Source organism: Bubalus kerabau, chromosome 2 (genome assembly GCF_029407905.1).
Source record: "Bubalus kerabau isolate K-KA32 ecotype Philippines breed swamp buffalo chromosome 2, PCC_UOA_SB_1v2, whole genome shotgun sequence".
Lineage (NCBI taxonomy): Eukaryota > Metazoa > Chordata > Mammalia > Artiodactyla > Bovidae > Bubalus > Bubalus kerabau.
This window is the reverse complement of record NC_073625.1, coordinates 136153798-136176001: the sequence shown is the minus strand read 5'-3', so window position 1 is coordinate 136176001 and position 22204 is coordinate 136153798. Positions and strand designations below refer to the sequence as shown.

The following is a 22204-nucleotide window of genomic DNA, read 5'->3' as shown; positions in this document are numbered from 1 at the left end:
CCCTTACTACATACACATCTACATGGCAAAATGGTCCTGAGCCAAGATTTTTTTCTTATATAATGTTATGTTCTTCTCATTTCTTTGAACAATTCTGTTGAATGCCTTGAATACAAAAGAAGAATATAACAAAAACAAAATAGTTGCCTAACATTTCAACAGAGGTTTTTATCCTGTGTAGAATGAATAAAGAGAATTGTTATTATTATGACTTTTAGTCATTCCAGGTGGAAGAATGATCTATTTTTCAAATAATTTTTAAAAATTAAATGATTTCTTCTTCATAATTGGTGATCAAATTCAGCTAACATAATTTATCATTGAGCTGTATGCATTGCATTGGTTTAAAGAGAATATTAACAAAGAAATTAGAATCTCTTTATTTCATTTATTATACCAGTGGAAACCCACATAAGGATTCAGAAAGAGTATTTTATCCTTTTTCCTTTAGACTTACAGGCTTTGAGTAAATTGCATAGGAAACTTTTCTCATTGAATGTTGGAGGTCATCTTTTAGTAAGCATGGCACAAAATGATTCTGGACATTATGAATTCTAGGATATAAATTACAGGAGCTTTGAAGATAGGAATGACTTTTGTAGGCAATGCATTGCACAAGGAGCAGAGTGGAAATGTCATCACTTATGTTTTATTTTGGAGAAGATCATCTTCTCAATTCTTTCAGTTCCTACTTTGCTTTCATAGATTTTGACATAAAATAAATCTCATATTCTTTGTAGATACAACATAGAAGTCTAATATTTCAGAATTTAGAATAAAACTTTCATTCTATGTTTTTAATAAGATCTTAAAGCATTTAGGAAGCATTAATTAAGCTTTACAAAGCAACTCTAAGATGATTTGATCAATTCAAAAACAGTTATAAAGTTTGTACTCAGCTTTCAAGTACTGTATGTCCTAGTGAAGAAAAAGCACAGATAATACCCCCAAAACATTTCTATTGATTGAACAGTGGTACAGATATTTTTAAAAATGTGGCTAGTCCAAAATCCTTTATATTTTATCAGAATGTGTTACATGATTTTTAATGAAATCATATGAAATATACTATCATATTTATGCTTTAATTAAATGAAATCTATGGTGAAATCATCTCCTTGTATATATTCTGATTACTGAAAGGAAGAAATAGCTGTGTGTCAGGCTGATTGTCAGAAGTGGTCCGGAGATGTGTGTTTTTGTCTGCAAAGTGAAATCACCTATAGAAGGTTGCATTTCATATTACTTCAGAGATCAGAGAGCTCTCGTCCTAGATAAACCACATCAGCATGAGACCAGCTCATTTGGTAGGTAAAAATGAGGTCTACTATAGTGACAGATAATTTGCTGGCAATGGTTGATAATGTTACTATTTACAATTGAGAGGAAAGAGGGGGGCAATGAAATTTTTTTTACAATGAAAGAATGTTTGAGTAAGTTATGTCCCATCTACCTCATGTCATGCAACGACCACTAAAAAATTGTAACTAGGTGAGAACAATCTCAACCGAGACAGACAGCGCTTCTTCTAGGCTATGTCTTTCTCTAGTTCTTGTTTCTGGGTTGGATGCTCCTTCTGCCTGAGATGGAATGCAACCTATTGTCTGTATATTCTTCATTATAGTTCCTCTGAGAGATCCTGTGCTGTTTGACAGTTGGGACCATGGCAATATTATTTATCATTTTATTTCCAAATCCTAGCCAAGTATCTGGCCCATAGTTGAGTGTGTGTTAATTGCTCAGTTGTGTCCGACTCATTGTGACCCCACGGACTGTATGTAACCTGTCAGGCTCCTCTGTTCATGGCATTTCCCAGGCAAGAATACTGGAGTGGGTTGCTATTTTCCTTCTCCAGGGGATCTTCCTGACCCAGGGATTGAACCTGGGTCTCCTGCATTGCAGGCGGATTCTTTACTGTCTGATCCATCAGGGAAGCCCATGATTATCACTCACTAAATACTAATTTCAGTCAAAAAGGATGTTATGATTAATAATACCAAAAAAAGGGGGCTTCCCAGGTGGCTTCAGTGGTAAAGAATCTGGTTGCCAGTGCAGGAGATGCAGGATATACTGGTTCCCTGGGTTTGGAAGATCCCCTGGAGGAGGGCATGGCAATCCACTCCAGTATTCTTGCCTGGAGAATCCCATGGACAGAGGAGCCTGGAAGGCTACAGGCCATAGGGTCACAAAGAATCAGACATGACTGAACAACTAACACTTTCACTTTCACAATTATGTATCTATTTGTGTGATCTTATTTTTTTTTTGCTGCTGCCTCCATGTAGGCAAACACTATGCATTTTTCTCTTGTTTTGTCATTGCTACTCTATCCTCAAGCTTAGCACAGGATCTGTTACATAATATGCATGTGTATATATTTCTTGCCTGGATAAATGAATTCATTTGTGTTCATTGCATGCATTCCCAGTGGGACTGGGTTAGCAGGTAGAATAATCACACAGAGCTTCATCGATGGGGAAGAAAGCAAGAGCACAGTTATCAAATGAATATGAGTTGGGGCCAGAAAAGGACGCCATAGATGTTGAGACTCAGAATCAGGGGTCAGGGTTACCTGTCTCTCTTGCCTAAGGGGACAGTGGGTCCAGGGCCTTTTGGATTAGGGCTGAGCAAAGATGTGTCCACAGGTGCTCTCAGCAGTGTGCAAAGGTCTTGGGACCCTGTGGTCTGGAAGCCACAGAGGGCTGACGTAGTGTGTTTTGAACATATTTGGTTCAGTTCATCACTAAGCTCAGAAGGAGTGCATGCAAGGTTCTTTTTTCTCCCCTTCCCTACCTCAGCCTGTATTAAGATATCTGAAGTCAAGGAAACCCCAACAATCATCCAAAAATTTCACCACCACCCCAGCCCTGCTTCTCCAAACAGCATTAGTGTTCTTTTTGCCTGATGCACACACACACACTCATGGGGTGGAAATCTGTAGGTTTGTGCACAGAAAGCATGTTGGGAAAGCAATACTCGGAGTCCTTCCCCTTCCTTGAGCAGGCCTTCACAAAAGAGAGCTTTCTGTTCCTTCTGCAGGAAGTCGCGGAGGGAGACCTAATAGGATTCTTCTGCACACAGCTCGCCCTGTGCCGAGGTGAATCATACATTTCTCTGATCAAGCCTTGCCGTCAGTGACTCGGGCCTCTCACGGTGTCCCCTGCACCCTTACCCTGGGCTGCCTCTCAGCTGTGGCGCGCAGCCTCTGTTATTCACAGGAGGGCAGATGCCGTCTTCCAGTCAAGTTCTCTCTCCAATAAACCACTCTGCTTAAGGCTCACCCTGGTGTGATAAAACTGTGGCGGGCCTAATAATAGAAACCACAAATCCTGCCTACCAATCCTGCATTCTAACCTCTAATCCACTTGTAGCAAGGACAAATGTTTTCAGGAAAATAAAATGACTCTGCGTAGAGCACAGTGACACAACGGCCCCCGTTGTCAAAATTTCCACCCAAAAGCCTAGAAACAAGGGGCTGGCTTCTACACTCCTCTCCTCAGTCGCCATATACCTGGTTTCAGCCTTCCTCTAATTTCTAATACAGCCTGAGTGACAAAAGCAATGAAAAAGAAAATGAAAAGAGGACACGGGCAGGAGGAGGAAAGATAGATACAATTTCATCATTGTTACAACTTATTTAACGATGGGAATTTGTCTTCTGTCATTCAGTGCAAGGCAGAGAGCCCAATAGAAGTTCCTTATTAGATGAATAGGACTCTCACGTTAATCAAACGGAAAGTTGGCTACGTGGGTGGATTCCTTAACTCAGTGACTGGATTTGAGGACCTGCGGCAGCCAGCACAGTGGAAAGTATCCTCAGAAAACCCAAGAGTGAGTCCCAGCTCACCACCCACCAATCAGATCTGGTTCTGAGAGACAATTTATTTCATCCCTCCAGCCTCAGAACTCTCATGTCTAAAACAGTGTGGAAAGTAACAGACCTATTGGCTGCACAGAGCTGATGTTGAACCGTGGTGAGAGAGAATGTCTAGGAAATGCTGTGTAAACTGTAAATCTGTCTGTAACTAGGAGGAATGATTATCACTGGACACAGATCCATCGATTGTTTCTGATTGGCTGTACACAGAATTAAAGTCCCCCAGAAAATAGCTCAGCCTTCCTCTCTAGCTGCGGGACAGAGCTTCAACACTATTCTACTCAAATCTTGCCTCTCACCTTTCAGTCCTGAGGGTCTCCAAAGACCTCTGGCTCTCAGTTAACTGTTACACCCCCAGCCAGCTACGGTAGGGCAGGAGTTCCTGGTTTGATTTGTGTTTTAACCAGCTCGGCCCTGCTGCGGCTTGGTCACCAATGTGCTCTCACAAAGACACGAACCAGAGTGGAATTAAACACAAACTATGGTGAGAGAGGAGTTCTGGGAAGAATCTGATTTAACAAATGAGCTATGTGAACAGGACTCGGAAAACTGTGACTGCAGACTTTTCTCAGGAGCTTGAACTTTCTCAGTTTTGAAACACCACATTTACTTAGCCTGGTGGTGAGTGTCAGTGAATTAACAATGTGCACTGAAGTCTCTCAGCTGGCAGTGTGATAAAATTTAAAATATTTTTCTCGTTCAGTATCATGTTAGAATTTTCATGGCATTAATGAAAGGACGTGATGCAATGGAAAAGGATCTGCTTGCTGATACAGGAGATACAAGAGTCTCAGGTTCAACCCCTGGGTCAGGAAAATCCCCTGGAGAAGAAAATGGCAACCAACTCCAGTATTCTTGCCTGGAGAATTCCGTGGACAGAGAAGCCTGACGGTCTACAGTCCATAGGGTCGCAAAGAGTCAGATATGACTGGGAATACACACACACAGAATGAAATAAATAGTAATGCTGTTAGGAAGAGAACAGTATTAGTAGCACCCAGGTCTCCTGCATTGCAGGCGGATTCTTTACCATCTGAGCCACCAGGGGTTGAGTGTATTTTCAGGGAGTTTTGGGGCGGTTCATTCTTCTCTTTTGAAATGCATGACAATAGATTTATAATTGAAGAAATAAAGAAAGAGGTCAGGCACAATCAGCAACTGATCATTGGAAGACAGCCACTTACTTTTTTTTTTTCTTTATAGATAACAATTTAGTAGTTTCTTATATATCTTTCTGATATTTTTATACATATCCAAGCAAATACAAATACATAATCATATATATATGAATACATCTCCCCTTCCCCCCATTTCTCAAAAGGAGAGTCATCCAGTATTTTATGTCAGAACACTTACAGCCCTGTTCAAGTAATAATAATAAAACAGCTATAAGAGAGTAGATGTTTTTGGCCTAGACTTTTGCTGGTTATAACTTCTGAATGTGAGAGTCTTGGTGGTTACAGATACGTATCTTGCTGTAGTACTTGCTAATCAGAACCAATCATTTCCCTTGGTTCCCAGAGGCTACCAAATAATACACATTTGCCTTTACCCTGCTCTGCAGTGAAAATAAAATCAGAAGAGAAAGAAGAAGATATGAAGTGGAACAGTGTGGTTGGGAAATTCCCACACCTTTACCCTAGAAAAAAAAAAAAAGAAAGAAACTTGCTTGTAAGTAAGGCCAAAGGGAATATTAAATGCATACAGTATGAGTCAAAGTACATCGTCTTAACATTTATTCATCAAAGTGGATCGTTGATCTTGGCTGCATATGTGAAATTTAAGGGTAGCAGCCTGGGCTCTCTGTCAGTGCCTTTGTATCAAAAACCACAAGTGTCTGAGTTCTTACTGCTTAAGTGCCTAGATTCTAGGATGTTTTGGTTCTGTTTTTTTTTTTTTTTTTCCTTGTTTTTGGCTCTTGAGAATCCAAAGAATGATTTCTTAACAAAAAGTAAGACTAGCCAATAAAGGAAGAAAAATCAGAAAATTCCTCCATGATTTAAGACAAGATTTAAATATTTTTTCAGTCTTTTCATTCTCCAAGCAGATTTAATTTAGAAGTATGAACCAAGAAAAATTACAACATTGTGCTCTGGCCAGCTTGCTTCAGATAATGGCTTGTGTGACCAATGGAAGTCTTGGGGGAAGGGAAATTCAGAGAGTAATGAGGAACTTCTCTGTCATCTCAGGGTTTCACAATACACACAGGAAACATTTGTAGCTGGCCCTCCGTTAGCCCGAAAGATTAGCTAATCCCTTGTTTCACCATAAAATGCATTTTCAGTGGAAGGTCCTGAACTGTATGCAAAGAGTCAGTGTGGCAGGCTCACATTTCTCCTGAATTACAGTTGAAACATGCTCTATACTGCTAATGCAGAGTTGGGCGATCAGGAACCTGGGGTGGTTCCTAGGGGTGTGCTGGATGGACCTGAGCCTCTCCTAGCCCACCAGTGGAGCAAGCTGAGTCCCATGTCGAGGCGCCCTGTGAATCCTGCAGCATTGTTCTTAGAGTAGTATCAGATTCCTGAAGCCCAGAGTTGGATTAACTGTCCAGGTACTTCAGCCAAATTCTGACCCAAATTAATACATCCTGTTGAAATAACCTTTCACTTCTGTATAGTGGAACCGTGACCTCCTGTTGCTCCTAGAGACAAGATAAGCAGTTACATCTTACCCTAGTGCTTTTGAAATACCTTTACCAATAGCCTGAAGCCTGCTTCATCATTTGTGGGTTTCCTACTGGCTCTTTTTTCTCTAGACATAGTCATTTATTTCAAAAGTGCTGGATGGAGTTTTCGAAATTATAATTATTTAAATTTTATTTTAATTTAAAGAATTTATCACAGATTTATTGTGCTAGAAGACACTTTAGAGATCATCTAGTCCAATGGTCCAGTGCCTTATATTTTAAATATAAAGACATGGAGAGTCCAGAGAAGTTAAGCGCCTTGCTCAAGGTCACTCAGCTAGTTAGCTCCAGTAAATTTGCCGTGGGTGCACAGGCTGAATTCCTAGACTGTACCTTCAGGTTCCATGTTTCCACAGCACCTCAGTAAACAAAGGCCCTAACTAAGAGAGCAGTTTTGTCACACGTACGACGCCTAGCGCTTTTCACTTCTAAGATGTGGTGGGGATCCTACCAAGAATGCCCGTGGCCTGAGATCAGCTCAGAGGGTCAGCTGCTCACAGAGTTTCCTGTGTGCTGAGGCACCATAACAGCTGGGGCCTATCAGTCACATTTGTCTTTCTGAAAAAAACCCATAACGAAGCTGTAATTTAGCATAGATTCCAAATCACACAAATGACCAAAGTCATATGCTTTACCCATCTTGCACCACAAGGTTCTCTCTCTATATGTAAAATACAAAAATATTAAATAACTTCTAGGAATAATTAGGGTAAAGGGAAAATTGTTTTAGTTTTGATAGGACAATAATAAAGATAGATCAAATTTGTACACAGATATATTGGGCTTCCCTCGTGGCTCAGCTGGTAAAGAATTCACCTGAAATGTGGGAGACCTGGGTTCGATCCCTGGGTTAGGAAGATCCCTTGGAGAAGGGAACGGCTACCCACTCCAGTATTCTGACCTGGAGAATTCCATGGACTGTATAGGCCATGGGGTCGCAAAGAGTCAGACACGACTGAGTGACTTTCATACACATCACATAAGTATCACAGAGTCCTTGTTCAGTGTTACCCTTGTTACCCTTCTGGCAAAGGGTATCAGCTTTGGCTTTAAGTTGCTTAGTGGCCTTAGCAAAGTGGGACAGATGATTTATTGTAAGATTCGGAATATTCATAAGATTAAAAAAATCAAGTCTTTTATTCATAAAGACTGGGGAGAGGTTCTTCCCTTAATACCATCCTCTCAGTAGATATAACAGTGAATTTCCTACAGCTGTGTCTCATTATATTCCTCAGTGTAAGCCAAAGGCACAACTCACGCAAAGTAGAAAACGTGTTTCCAGGATATTGAATGTGGCTGCAAAACAGTGGATCTAAGTACACACCGAGATGTTTAGAAATCTGTGGATTATACATCCTTCAGCAAAGCTTCTGTAGCTACTATCCCTTAAAATTATTTTAGAATAATTACCCCCTATGAATAGTAGCTTCCTTCTTTCCTAGGTAGTGAAGATTGCTGCCTTGTCGTGCCTGCTACAGGCTGTACACTGTGGGGCTGTCACTCCAGGACCTATTGCTTCAGACACATAAGATCCCCTGACCAATAAATTGTTGATGGCCCTGTTGCTGTATCCAGGTTCTTTGATCTCAAGGCTGGGCATCTACAAGGCTTGCCGGCCTGCAGAGTACAGCCCAACAGTCCCCAGTATCTTTGTCCACTGCTTCGTTTTGTACCGCAGCTAGACTACCTTTCTCAGTTGCATAGGCAGTAGGTGTAATCATGTGAATGAACTTGCCTGGCCCATCTTTGTTCCATTCTTTCTCCTTTCCCATATATCCAAGGAGTCCCAGAGGACTTCAAATATCTTGAGGAGGCCAGAGCTACAAGATGGAAGGAGCCTGGGTCCCTGAATGACTGAAGAGTCTGTCACTAATACACAGTGGACTCTGACATAAGGAAGAGACAAACTTATACTTATTGAGTTGGGGGTTCCTTTGTTTCAGCAGCTAGCATTATATTAAACAATGTAATCTTCATATTTCAAACTGTAAGTTACACTGATGAGGCAGATGCCTTCCTAATCTAATCACACCTCTTTATGTTGAAAACAACCAACCACCCAAACAGATTACTGATTTTTTCAAGACCATGTCGTTTGACTTCCATTAGTCTCGAGGATGAGTTCCAGGAAAACATCTGCTTCATTGACTATGCTAAAGCCTTTGATTGTGTGAAAAGCTATGACAAACCTAGACAGCGTATTAAAAAGGAGAGACATCATTTTGCCAACAAAGGTTCACATAGTGAGTGTTATGGTTTTTCTAGTAGTCATGTATGATTGTGAGAGTCGGACCACAAAGAAGGCTGAGTACTGAAGAACTGATGCTTTTGAATTGTGGTGCTGGAGAAGACTCTTGAGAGTCCCTTAGACAGGAAGGAGATCAAGCCAGTCAATCCTAAAGGAAATCAACCCTGAATATTCATTGGAAGGGACTGATGCTGAAGCTCCAATACTTCAGCCACCTGATGGGAAGAGCTGACTCATTGGAAAAAATGCTGATGCTGGGAAAGATTGAAGGCAGGAGGAGAAGGGGGCAGCAGAGGATGAGATGGTTAGGTAGCATCACTGAATGGACATGAGTTTGAGCAAACTCCAGGAGAAAGTGGAGGACAGGGAAGCCCGTCGTGCTGCAGTCCATGGGGTTTCAAAGAGTCTGACCAATCTTAGTGACTAAACAATAAGCAAGTCTCTAGGAAATGGATTAGTTTGGGAATCAGACTGCCTGGGCTTGAAACTTAACTTTGCCATCTTGTGTGCCTTGGACAAGGTACCTAACTTTCCTAAGTGTCAGATTCCCCCATCTGTAAAAAGGGGATAATATTGGCTCTGGAGAAAGGAATAGCAACCCACCTCCAGTATTCTTCCCTGGAAAATTCCATGGATAGAGGAGCCTGGTGGGCTAAGTCCATGGGGTCACAAAGAGTTGGACATGAATGAGTGGCTAACACTCTCAGGGTTGTTGGAGAAAGTGTTTAGCTGGAATTTGGCATCTAGCAAGCACATGATTGATGCTAGCTCATAATGTTGCTGTTCTTTAGAAGTGTGTACTCATTTATTGGCTTACACAAGGAAGGCCCAAGGCAGGACAAGCTGAGTCTGTGCAAAGCTGTCTAAGTTTCTAGCAGAAAAGCTGTTCAGAGCATCCAGGCTCTCCATCCCACCCCACCTTCTTCTATGTTGCCTGCCCCTGCTTTGTGAAGCAGAGCTGTAGCCCATTCAAAATTCAGACTTGGAAGCAAGCTGTCACAATCTGCTGAGACCTACTCAATCCATCTAAAAATTTTTGAACAACTTTCATATGATCCTTCTGGACAAAGAAGATGAAATAACAGTAATAATCTCTCACAACAAGTAGAGGCTTTTGAATGTATATTCTTTTTTTTAAAAAATTTTAACTCAAAAAGCCTAAGATGATTCTATCAGAGAATTTTTTGATGTTGGAAAAGTCTTATAGTATTCCTTGATAAGGCATGGAAAAATTGTTTCTGGATCTTCTGGGAAGATCATTTTGCCAATATAGACATTTTTGTGTTGAAACAGGAAATAACTCCATTTTTGCGCTAGGTAAATCTTTCTTGAGGTATTTAGTGTCTTTTTTCCCTTGCCCCTGACTGGAAATACAAACATAGCTAGAGTCTTGGCTAATAATAACATCACGATGTGCACAGACCTGGCCTTCCTCAACAGCTTGCTGAGTTATTTGTGTCAGAAAGGATTTTATCATAAGTACATTTCTTCTATTGCCGTCACATGATGCACCATTGAATTTCCCATCACACAGACATTCTAATCTCATTTACAGTCACAGAGGTTGAAAATAGATAATTAATCAGTATCTAAGTACCTTACAATCTGTAAAGTAAACCAGATATGGCCAGCCTGAAAGCACTTTGGAGCATTGTGGGAGCTCTGGACTGGGGGCTAGTCAGCTGTTAATGAGTCCCATGACTTTTCAGCACTCCTGGGTTTCTCTGTGATCCAGAGAAACTGAGTTTGTTTCCCTCAGTATCTCTCCAGTCCTCTGGTGGGAGGATGAGCATCATAGCTATAAGTATTTCAGTGTCATTGACAATATTGCCTTCATTATTTATGACGCAAAACAGACTACGGTCACATACAGGATTGATACGGCTTTTTCTGAACCTAGGAAGAATGTCTGGGGAGAGCTGCCAGTCTCCTTGTTCTTAGTTCTCTTTGATTCTACCCAATGCTCCCAGAGCAACAAGTTATACCGGAACTGAACTGGGTTACTTTACTCTTGTTTCTTCTTCCCCCTGCATTCCTCCCTTCCTCTGTCTCTTCATTCATGCATTTTTACATTTAATTCCCATGGCACTAAATGAAACTTCTCTGAGAATATCTGTTAGGCAAGTAGTGAAATAAGTGACTGAATATAACTTTATGACCTGACTTTGTTTGAGCCCCTCACCAGTTCCTTAAATCTGTTTAGAATCGAGCTATTTAGTTCATCTGACTAGTTGACAACTAACTCATTAGTAGTTATTCTTTATCGCAGGATTCCCCTTCACTCATCAAGTGTTCTGTGAATATAACTGGGAACAGAGGGGCACTTGAGGATGGATTTAGAGAACTTCAGGCACCTTTACATTTGTAGGATGCTGGCAAATAGAAAAATGCAAATTGAAAACAAATGGGGTGATTTATACACTTGAAGTTCTTTGACTCAAAGATGAGGCTTTACCAAGGAAAGTGGAAGGGCGGAGTTGTGTTTCCTGTTCAAGAACTGGCTGGGTCGTGTCGTCTACGTGCCATCTGAGAGAATGTTTCATAACAGGAGGAGCCCTGCAATGCAGGCAAGACCCAGCCTGACCATACAAGATGGGACACCTCCAGCTCGAACCCAGGTCAACACAAACCTCAGTTGTAACTCGGCTCCCAGCCTGTTTGATTTCCGTTATAGCGCTCAGTGTGATGTGCCATTTTCTAGTTTTATTATTTTGGAGAACTGGAAGTGAACTGATAGCTGAGAGCTACCTCCAGCTGCACTCTCCCATTCAGTACCATGTGTGGTGGGGTGCTCGGTGTGCTGGGATCTGAAGGTCCCTGTACTCTAGGTTTCAGTTCTGTTGCTGTTATTGTTGTTGTCCTTACTGTTTTGCTATCAATGGTGGCAGAGGTTATTGGATAGGCCTTGGCCAGCTCCCAAGGGTTGCTGCTTTGCCCAGTGACCGTATCTTTCCTGTTAACATGCTGATCATACTTGGAAATTATGAGTCAGTGAAATGTAGCTGTGAGCCGTGGGGGTGGGTAGATTACCAGAGAAAGTGCAGCCAAAACTTCCTGTACCAACTCAGGGTCATTATCTTTGGGGGAAGATAGGGACTCACTCTGGCAATAGGAACATCTATACTCAGCTGGCATGTGTTGTGTTCAAAATGGATTTAAGGAGAGGACTGGGGCACACACAAAAAAGGAAACCCATGAAAGTTCCTTTTGTGGACATTGGGGTGGAGTTTTGCGAGCCTGTTATAATATCACTGTTATTGACACCTTCCACTTGCTATTAGTTGGTGAGACTCATTAACTATTCACATTGGTCTGCCCTCATTCAACTCCTAGCAACCGCAGTTACAGTCCTATTTAAAATAATAGAGTGAGATTGGTAACATTACTGATTTAACAGGAAATTAGAAGACTTACATTCACAGAGCTTAGGTAATTGACACCAACAGCACTTTTCTTGTAATTTATGCACTCTGATTGATTTCATTCCCCACCTAGGCCTAAAAGAATCTCTGAAGCATATTCAGCCATCAGATTACTGTGCAAAAGAATTAAATGAGTATTACCCTGCTTGCTATCTATTCCAGAGCTGGTGAAAAGTTTCCAAGTGGTTTGGAGCTCAGGAGTCAGTCTAAAATTATAACGCTAATACAAGAGTTCGGCCTCAGAGCATTTCTTTGTGACAGCTGTGGATTTATATGAAGACATCTTACTGATAAAAAGGGCACAATTACAAATGGGTCATTTGTTTGTGCTCTCAAGAGTATTTTTATAAACTTATGTTGATACGTATTCCCTGGAATATCCTAAAAAAACATTTGCTTACCTCTAATAATGTTGTTTATAAATGACCCATTTCCAGATGTTCATTCAGGGTGGTATTTGCATAATAATATATGACCATGCTTCATCCCACCCCCACAAATAATTAACAATGCTAAGAACAGGATATGTTTGATAAATGAGGAAGAAACACTAAATCCATGTATTCTACCCTGGAAATTTCATGAAACAATGGCGAAGAGAGGCAATAAACCTACAGTGTTCAAATAAATCATTGTTATTATTTTTTGGCTATTTACTTAGCAGAATAGGCACATTTGGGATCTACCTGCCTATTTCTCTAGCTTCAGATGCCACCATGTTCCCTCGTACTTTTATTCAATCATGTGGGACCGTCCAGAATTCCTCACGTACGTTACCTGTCTTATGTACTGGCTCTTTCTTCTTCCTGACATGTCCTTCTGCTTCTTCACCTAATAACAGCTGCTCAGCCTTCAAAACCGAGTTCAAAGGTCACTGCCTCCAAAACCTCTGTAATTCCAAAATCTCTTTCAAGTCCTCATCCTCCATGCTCCCTTGGGGGCCCATGACTGAGCCCATCCTAAACTTTGTTTCACCACAGTATTAATGTGATTCTTGTGTTTATCATTCCATCAGACTGTAAGTTCCTTGAGGGCAGAGATCACAAGTTAGTTAACTTGTGAATTACAGCAGCTATATTGAAGAAGGAAATGGCAACCCACTCCAGTATTCTTGCCTGAAAAATCCCATGGACAGAGGAGCCTGGTGGGCTACAGTCCATGGAGTGGCAGAGCCAGACATGATTGAGTGCACATTATAGCATGCACAGCAGCTATAATACTTGACACAGAATGGTGGTTGATCAGTGCTTACCAAATGATTTGTGAAAGTAGAAAGCAGTCCTTTGAAAGGCCAAGTTTATGTGATGCCACCATTTTTAAGTTAAACCTGAAATTCAGTTCTAACGCTTTTTATCATATACACGCACATGCACGAGTGATTACTCATGAGCATGCAGTTTCATTAGTAACTGTGTCTACACTCTCAAACTGGCTAAAATTCCCTAAGAAATTTTAGGGATGCTTAGCCCTTCCCAGGTATAGCTCACAGAGTTCTTAGATTCCCAGTTGTGCAAGGACTCCAGAAATACCCTGGGCTTAAGACTTTTCGTGGTAGAGACCAGGGAACAAGGAGGCCCGGAGGTCTAGCAGTGTCTGAAGTTTGGAGTGGGCATCCTCCACCTCAAGAAGGATGGGCTCAGTTCCATCATCCATTCTCATCCTTACCTCTCCCTGCTTGTGGAGACTAGAAAGCTAAGAATAACATTTCTCAGAGTCCTTTGCAGCTAGGGTTCCATCAGATAAACTCAAGATTTAATTTCGAGGTAAGAGATGCAGGTGTGAAGATGTGGTAACGATGGCCTGGTTCTAGAGCTAGTCGCTGAGTTGTGGCCTCATAATCCAGTAGGAGGACTCTTGATGCAGCAGCTTCTGGAAACAGACTTCTCCCCATGGGGTGGAGGCAGTTGGTTCTAGGGTCTGGGAGTTGTGCCTGAGACATCAGCCAGCCTAGAGCAATGTTTTTCAAACTATAAATAATACAGTCTATTTAGTGCTATGGAATAAGCATTAAGAAAGATAGAAATTATATAGAATAAAATAAAATGGAATAGAAAAAAAAGAGTATATTGCCCCTAGTAAAGGTTAATTTGTTTTATGCAACTAATATTTCAGTGTCATACATGCGTGTACCTACATTTATGTATGTGTATTCTGAGTCACAATGTAAAATATATTTCTAGCTATGAATTTTAGTCACAGAAGTTCAAGAACATCTGGCTTAGAGCCTAACCTCTGGCATTTTCAATAATCTTCTTAATCCTTTCCTTTTAAAACTATCCAGAAGGATTTTTTTTTTTTAATCAGTAGAACATCTGTTCTACTGCCCATCAGGCAGCATAAAGGTATATAGATTTTCTTTCTTTTTTTTTTTAAAGCTGTTGGTTGCACAAAGAGGTGCATGGCATTTTATTTGAACCAAGTTTCCTTCTATGTTTTTTAGGGACTCCCTAATAACTTCTTTAATAAAAACAAGATAAAAGTGTTAGATATGAGTGTATGTTTGGGGATTCCTGACTTTTTCTGGTTTCACAAAATGTTTTAGGGACCACAGGGGGAAATTTATGCTTGAACCATCCTAACAAACTCCTTGAGAACCCCTCTTTCCTCTCTGGCCTTTCTTGGTGAGAGGGGGCTGGAACCCTGCCTTTTTCAGGGTTGATCTTTTCGATCAGTCCATACCTACATGCTTCCAGGATCTGGGGTTCCTGATACGCAGCTTGGAAGGGAACATCCCTGGAGATGGCCCTGCTCCAAGCTTCTTAGGAGGGACTGACCCAGGGTTACCATCAAGATAGTCATAGGTGTTGGGTGAAGCGGGCCCGCAAAATTGTTTTAATATGATAAAGAATCAAAATGAAGATATGACAGTTGTGGAAAAGAAAAATCCAGTGAAGATCAAGACAGGAACAGGTTTAAATCCTCTCTTAATTGCTGCTCTGGGCAAAAAGTCAGCTGATCCCCTAGGATCGAAAAAAATTCAGTAACCCCACAATTCTTCTGACTCTTTATAATTAACTTAATGCTGCTTTTATGCCAGTCTTTTGCTCAGAGGCCATCCTGACCAGGGGCCTGGTTGTCCCCACGGAGAGGAATTGGATAGCTGGTGGACAATAGGCAGAAGAGGGGTTATTCTCTGTGCTTTCACCCTGTTTGTATTTCATATCATGTATAAGTATTGCCTAGTTAAAAGCAAATTAAATAGCCCCAACACTTGTTCCCCAGTCCATATTCTCAGCTGATGACTTGTTTTTTCACTACAGGGAGAAAAGTGGAAAATCCAAAGATATTCTACACATTCCCATAGTCAGTCAGTTAGTTCAGTTGCTCAGTCGTGTCTGACTCTTTGAGACACCATGGACTGCAGCACGCCAGGCCTCCCTTCTATCACCAACTCCCAGAGTTTACTCAAACTCATGTCCATTGAGTTGGTGATGCCATCCAACCATCTCATCCTCTGTCATCCCCGTCTCCTCTTGCCTTCAATCTTTCCCAGATCAGGGTCTTTTCCAATGAGTTGGTTCTTCCCATCAGGTGGCCAAAGTATTGGAGTTTCAGCTTCAACATCAGTCCTTCCAATTCATATTCAGGACTGATTTCCTTTAGGAGGGACTGGTTGGATCTCTTTGCTGTCCAAGGGACTCTCAAGAGTCTTCTCAACTAATGCCTTAAACAGTGCCTGAAATGCTGTGGCCAACTTCCTACATGTGTGCTGAGTGACAGCAGGCTTTCTGCAGCCTCCCAGGGTTCTCCCGGAGCTTGTGTTGAAAGTCTTCCCTCAACAGTCTCCACGTGCTGCCCTGAGCACATGGCGTCCATCTCTACAGGGACCCCGTCTCCCATTCTAGCCATCGTCATCCTCACCACATACTTTTTTTTTTTTTTTTTTTTTTTGGGCTGCGCTTAGTTTCCTGACCAGGGACAGAATACCAGGCCCCGGCCTTGGAAGCCCCAAGTCCTCACCACTGGACCACCAGGGAATTTCCCTGACCGCATTCTTTAATACAGCTCCTTTCTCAACTCTCAGTTAAGCTTTCTCTATTCTTTCCAATTCCTCAGCCATGTCGTCTCCTTTTAACACCTTGATGTTGTTTAGGACCAGTAACGACATCAGTAAAACAAATGAGAAAGTTTTGTTTCATACCATGTTGAAGCTCTCTCAACCTGTACATGGTGCCCTACACATAGCAGACACTCAATATATGCCTTTTGACTGACTAAGGACATCTTTATAAATTCATGTAAAATTCAGTGACTGGAAATGCTGTGGGAAAAGGGGGACTTGAGTTCCCCTCCCTCAGCCCATCTCATGGAAATCTGAATTTCTTAAGTGAAATTTAAGAGAGCCTCGGGCTCACTCTCCTTATTTCTGCCAAGTGTTAATTATGTGTGGAATCTAAGGGGACTTCCGAGTGTAGATTACGTGGGGTATTATGAGGGGACATTTACAAAACAGCTGTGCTGCAGGAAGACATTTTTTTCCCTCAATTTTCGAAGACCTAAAGTTCTCTGATTTGCTTTTGGGGACTAGATCTTTTTGCTCATATGTTTCATTTGTGCTCACTGAAAAAGGAGAGAATATTTCCAAGAAAAACAGTTTGATTAGCTCTTTGCTTTATTGGGATTAAAAAAGAAATGGGAAATTCATAATCATTTTCTCTGAACTGTAACTGCTGACATATTATAGCTCCCAAAATTGCTTGATCTTCATTTACCAAAAAACTAACCATTAGTGTATAAGAATATCTCACTCCAAAATATTTGAAAAAGTATTATTTTTTTAAAAAAACCTTAACATGGGGAGTGACCATGATGTAATGGGATAAACCAGACAGACTATTGTCCATCCTGTGTAGTCACTTGGGAGACTACTTTCTCCAGCATAAATGTTTATTCCAACTTTGCTGTCATTGCTCATAAAATGAGACTGGGTTGCCTGTGAAGCCTTTCCCCCAGCAATATAAGGAAAATCACCCATCTTTTTATAGTCACACCTCATTTTTTTTTTATCTTAATCTAAGCTATATTCGCTGATCATGTACCTCATTCAACAGAATTGGCACCAGATAATTTTGGACTGTTTCCCCAAAATCAAACCAAGCAATGAACATTTTCTAACATTGAAGCTATTAGGAAAAGCAAGTGATACAGGTCCTGAAGGTGATTTCAAAAGAAGAGGTGTGAAATTGTTTTGTGTAATGGAAGAAGTATATGGTCGACTGGGGTAGCTTTTTTTCATTGGTACAACACTCATTTTGATGTGGCAAAGCTCTCTAAAATCAGTCTCCTCATCTTATATTCACATCTGATATCTGAAAACTCACTTTGAACTGAGAATATGATCTTAGTGGATGAAGACTTTGGGCCATTTCTTAAAATTTGGGCGAGAACTTACGTGCCACCAAATTGAAAGAAAAGCGAATAAGAGAAAAACATCATTAAAAAGTGCTAGATGGTGGGAAGTATCTGGATTCAAACTTTGCTTTACTAGAAACTGTATGCTCCTTTGGATTGGTTATGTGGCTTCCTTAAGGCTCTGTTTCCTGGTCTATATGATGGTGGTCTAGTAAATGGGCACTTATGTAAATCACTTAGTATAGAGTGTGGCAAATATTTGGATATTAGGCACTCAAAATTTGTTGTTTTCCTTCTTTTCATTGGAGAACAAAACACAATTTATCAGAAAGAAGGGCCTTAAAAGTCCCAAGTGCTACCACTCCCAGCTTATCAGCTAGGTGAACTTGACCAAGTCATTCAAACTTTCTGAAGAGCAGTTTTCAAATTACCTTTGTAAAATTATGATATCTGTTGCGGTGGTTAATTTTATGGGTCAACTTGGCTGGGTCACAGTGTCCAGATATTTGGTCAGATATTATTCTGGATGTTTCTGTGAGGGTATTTCTGGATGAGATTAACATTTAAATTGGATGGACTCTGAGTAAAGCAGATGGCCCCCCATAAATGTAGTTGGGCCTCATCCTATCAGTTGAAGCCCTGAATAGAAAAAAAGATAGATTTTCCCCAAGTGAGAAAGGATTTTGTTAGCAGATGACCTCTGGACTCGAATAGCAACATCAGCTTTTCCCTGCGTTTCCAGTCTAACATCCCACGCAGTAGAGGCCTCTGTTATCCTGAGAGTCAATTCCTTAAACTGAATCTCACTCTCCATATATGCACATGCTATTGGTTCTGTTCCTTGGAGAACTCTGACTAATACATTGACCTTAAAGATTTTGGGGGTGTCCTAGGGAAGAGAAAAGGAAGCCAAATATGGAACACTGTCTGCCACAGGTCTGGATCACGGCATCAGCTTAGGAAGCATCCCTTTGCTTTGCTTTTTCTTTCCCTTTGCTTGGTGAGCTTCAGTTTTCTCATCTGGAAAATGAAGATGTTTACACTCACTAGATAATGTCTAAAGTTGCTTCCAGCTGTGAAAATCTGTGTATCTATATGAAACTCCTTGCTTTGGGCCATAGCATTCAGATACAGTCATGGCCAAATTGGGTTTCTGCCAAAGAAGAAAGGCATGTGGGAGGTACAAAGACTATTTATGTAAAAACAAACCCTCTCTGGGGTGTGCCAAGTGTTCGGGGGATTAACGGGGAACTCCTGGTAGCCCTATAAATATTCTTACAAGCCTGAGTGATCTCTCGGTGGTTGGGGGAAGCTGAGTGTGATCTCTTACTCTGTGCAGAAGTAACTGGGGAAAGTACCTACTTTACCTTTTTAGTGCCTTTATGTGAGTATCTGCAAACACACTCAAGGGACCAAACTGCAGAGAGGAGAATCATTTGATGGATTCTAAAGAATCTATGGAATCAGGTTGAACAGCAATACTGACCTGAGATCTCTGAAAAATTCAAATCCAATATGGTATTCGTTAGAAGAAAAGAAGTGCCCCAGATTGTGTTTTAACTGTGTTTTTAGCAATTCACTGGAAATGCTCCCTAGTGAATTTCAGGACATAAGTGTTATTTCCTTTCTTAACCAGTGAAGTGGCTAGATACTTAAACATACTGGCTAGAGTACTTTAGGTCTTTGAGTTTTTAGATGAAATGGCTGGAAAAATCCTTTGTCAGCTCTGTGGTGCTATGTAAGGGTAAGTGGTTATTATTCTTACAATACATGCTCCAAGTGATACCTGTAGTTTGAGGCCCAGGTGAAAGAAGTCTGAGGTCCTCCTTCCCACCATCTGTGTTCCATGCACTCTTTCTAGCACCCATGGGGAGCCCTTGTCAGGTAGGCCAGTAAGTGAACTTAGCAACCACTCTGACATCCTGAATGCAGAGATTCAGACAAGGCTGGTTGCTCATTAGTTCAGCTGCCCACAGCTGCCACCAGGGCTCTGGGCCACTCAGCTCTACCCTACTGTACTCCACGGTGTATCCAGAGCCATTTGAGGCACAATCACTGTCAGAGTCCCCAGCTTAAAAAGGATTAATGCTACTCCACTGCATGCAAAATAAAATCCAAACAACTTAGCATAGCATACGAGACCTTTAAGAAGCATGGCTTCCAGTTATTTCTCCAGTTCTAGTTCTGCTGTGATTATTGCCCAGTCTTAACAGCAGAGTTCTAGGCTCCGGTCTATACACTTTCATTCTCAAATTCCATATTTATTCAGCAAATATTCAACACATGCCTACTAATAAGGGTCAAGTACAGTTCTCCGTGCTGGGGATATATCAGTAAATAAATCTGAGTCTACAGTGTAGAGGCAGACAGATGATAAACATTATATAGCAAATTAGAAAGTGATGAGACCTATGAGAAAACTGGAGCAAGACGGGGAGCTTTACTTGTACTGAGAGTGGGAACCGGGGGGGATGGGGTAGACCTCTCTGAGAAGATAAGGTGATGTTTCAGTTATGAGCATAGTTGCAATAAGAGCTAGCTGACACAGGGGCAAACTATGCAGACATCTTAGAAAACTCCTTCCAGGCAGAGGCTGGGGCCATCTCAAAGGCTGTGATACAGAGAATGGCTGTTGCTTTGGAGAAGCAGTGAAAAGGCTGGTGTGCTGGAATGGCAATGAGAAAGCAAGAGAGTTAAACTGGTTGGCCGGTAGGTGGTGGGACCCGATGGAGTCTTGAATGACACTGTAAGGACTTCGACTTTCACTCTGAGTGAAACGGAAAGCCATGGGAGGGTTTTGTGCAAGAGTGACATGACCGGACATATTTTCAAAGGCCCCCTCTGTCTGCCATGCTGTGGACAGACTGAAGTGCAGGAGGGGGAAGACCAGCTGGGAAGCTGTTGCGATAGTCAGGTGAGAGAGGATTATGGTTTCGGCCAAGGTAACAGCGGTGGAAGTGGTAAGAGGTAGTCTGACTAGGAATCTACTTAAAAGGGAAACCTACAGGATTTGGATGTGAAATGCTTCACCATTCAGGAGACAGAAGAGGGGTAGAGTGGAGGAATCAGCAAGGAGATTGGGACAGTACAGTCAGTAATCGGGGAGACAAAACAGTAGAGGGCACCTTCCTGGGTATCAAGTAAAGAATTTCCAGGAGTCAGTGATCACTTATATCAGATGCAGCTGATCCATTCAGTATGATGGGCCTGGAAATTCGACAGTTGACTTGAACAATATTGAGATCATTGGTAACCTTGAGGAAAGCAGTTGTAGTAGAGTAGTTTGGGGCAGAAACATAATTGGTGGTAAGCAGGAGAGAATGGGAGGAGAGGAATTGAAGACAGTGAGTCACAATGACCCTGAGCACTGTTTAGCAATAAAAGGAGCAGGGTAATAAGGAATAGCCGGAGGGTGAATGGGGTCAAGAAAGGGTTCCGTGAACATTCTGGGTAGTTGATGACTTCCTGCCTTTTGAGGTGCCCTTCTTCTGGAGTCTACCGGGAGATCCTCCTCTTTCCCTTGAGCTAATTTGACAACGTCTACACTCCACTTTCCCTAACATTCATCATTTATCAAAAAAGGCTTCCTCTATGTCTGCTCTGAAATAGATACTGTTCAGTGAACTCATCAATGAACAGTGAGTAAGCCTGATAAGAGCTCTGCCTTCCCAGAGGTTATATTCCAATGTGGATACAGAGAATACAGAGGCAAACAAATAAAGACGTAAGGTTGCAGAGGTCACAAACTGAGTGATGTGAGAGAAGGCAAGATGCGGTGGTTGTGAAAGCCTCTCTAAGGAGTGAAACCTGATGGATACTGCTATGGACTGAATTTTTGTGTCCCGCCAAATTCATATGCTAAAACCCCAATTCCCAATATGATGGTATTTGGAGGTGGGGCCTTTGGGAGGTAACGAGGTCACAGGTGTGGAGCCCTCAGGAACAGTATTAGTGCCCTTCAAAGAAGAGACATGAGAGATGCTTTCTTCCTCACCCATGTCATAGCAGGCAGACTTCTGTCTGCATACAAGAAAGTGGGCCCCCACCAGACACTGAATCTGCTGGCCCCTTAACTTGGACTTTCCTAGCCTCCAGAACTGTGAGAAATAAATTTCCGGTGTGTAAGCCACCCAGTCTATGGTACGTTTGTTGTAGCAGCCAGAATGAACTAAGACAGATATGGAGGGGCCAGTCCCAGGAAGGGCCAGAAGAGTCTTCCAGGCAGAGGGAATCAATTCCAAGGGTATACACCTTAAGGAAGGAAGAGGTGGGGGTGGTAGAAGAAGAAAAAGAGGTCTCCTGTGGCTGGCGTGGTGTGAGTTGGGGAAGGTGGTATGATTGGGTAAAGGGACCAGATTATAAAAGGTCTAAGAGGCCTGAGGAGGGGAGTCAGTAAGAGGTGAGGGGACTTGGTTGAGCTGTGTCAGCGCAGATGGGTAGAAAGACATGGGTAGATATAGCTTTTGGAGGTAAACAAGTTTATGGGCTGTATGTGGTAAGTGGAGAAAAGAACAAAGCAAGGAGTGGTCCTTTGGTGTAAGCTCCAGGTGGATGTGGTACCATCCACATCTCTTCTCTATAAGAGAAAGCTATCTGGAGGAGGGAGGCAGGGAGAC

General features: G+C 41.8%; 1 long non-coding RNA gene across 1 annotated transcript in view; it reads left to right on the top strand.

Annotated features, from left to right (window-relative positions):
• Nucleotides 1-3780: 3780 nt before the first annotated feature.
• The window catches only part of LOC129643858 (uncharacterized), a 123435-nt gene continuing 105011 nt past the window's right edge, over nucleotides 3781-22204 (top strand). Inside the window, exon 1 of the long non-coding RNA XR_008710545.1 lies at nucleotides 3781-3974. This is a non-coding gene — a long non-coding RNA (uncharacterized LOC129643858). The remainder of the gene's footprint in view (nucleotides 3975-22204) is intronic.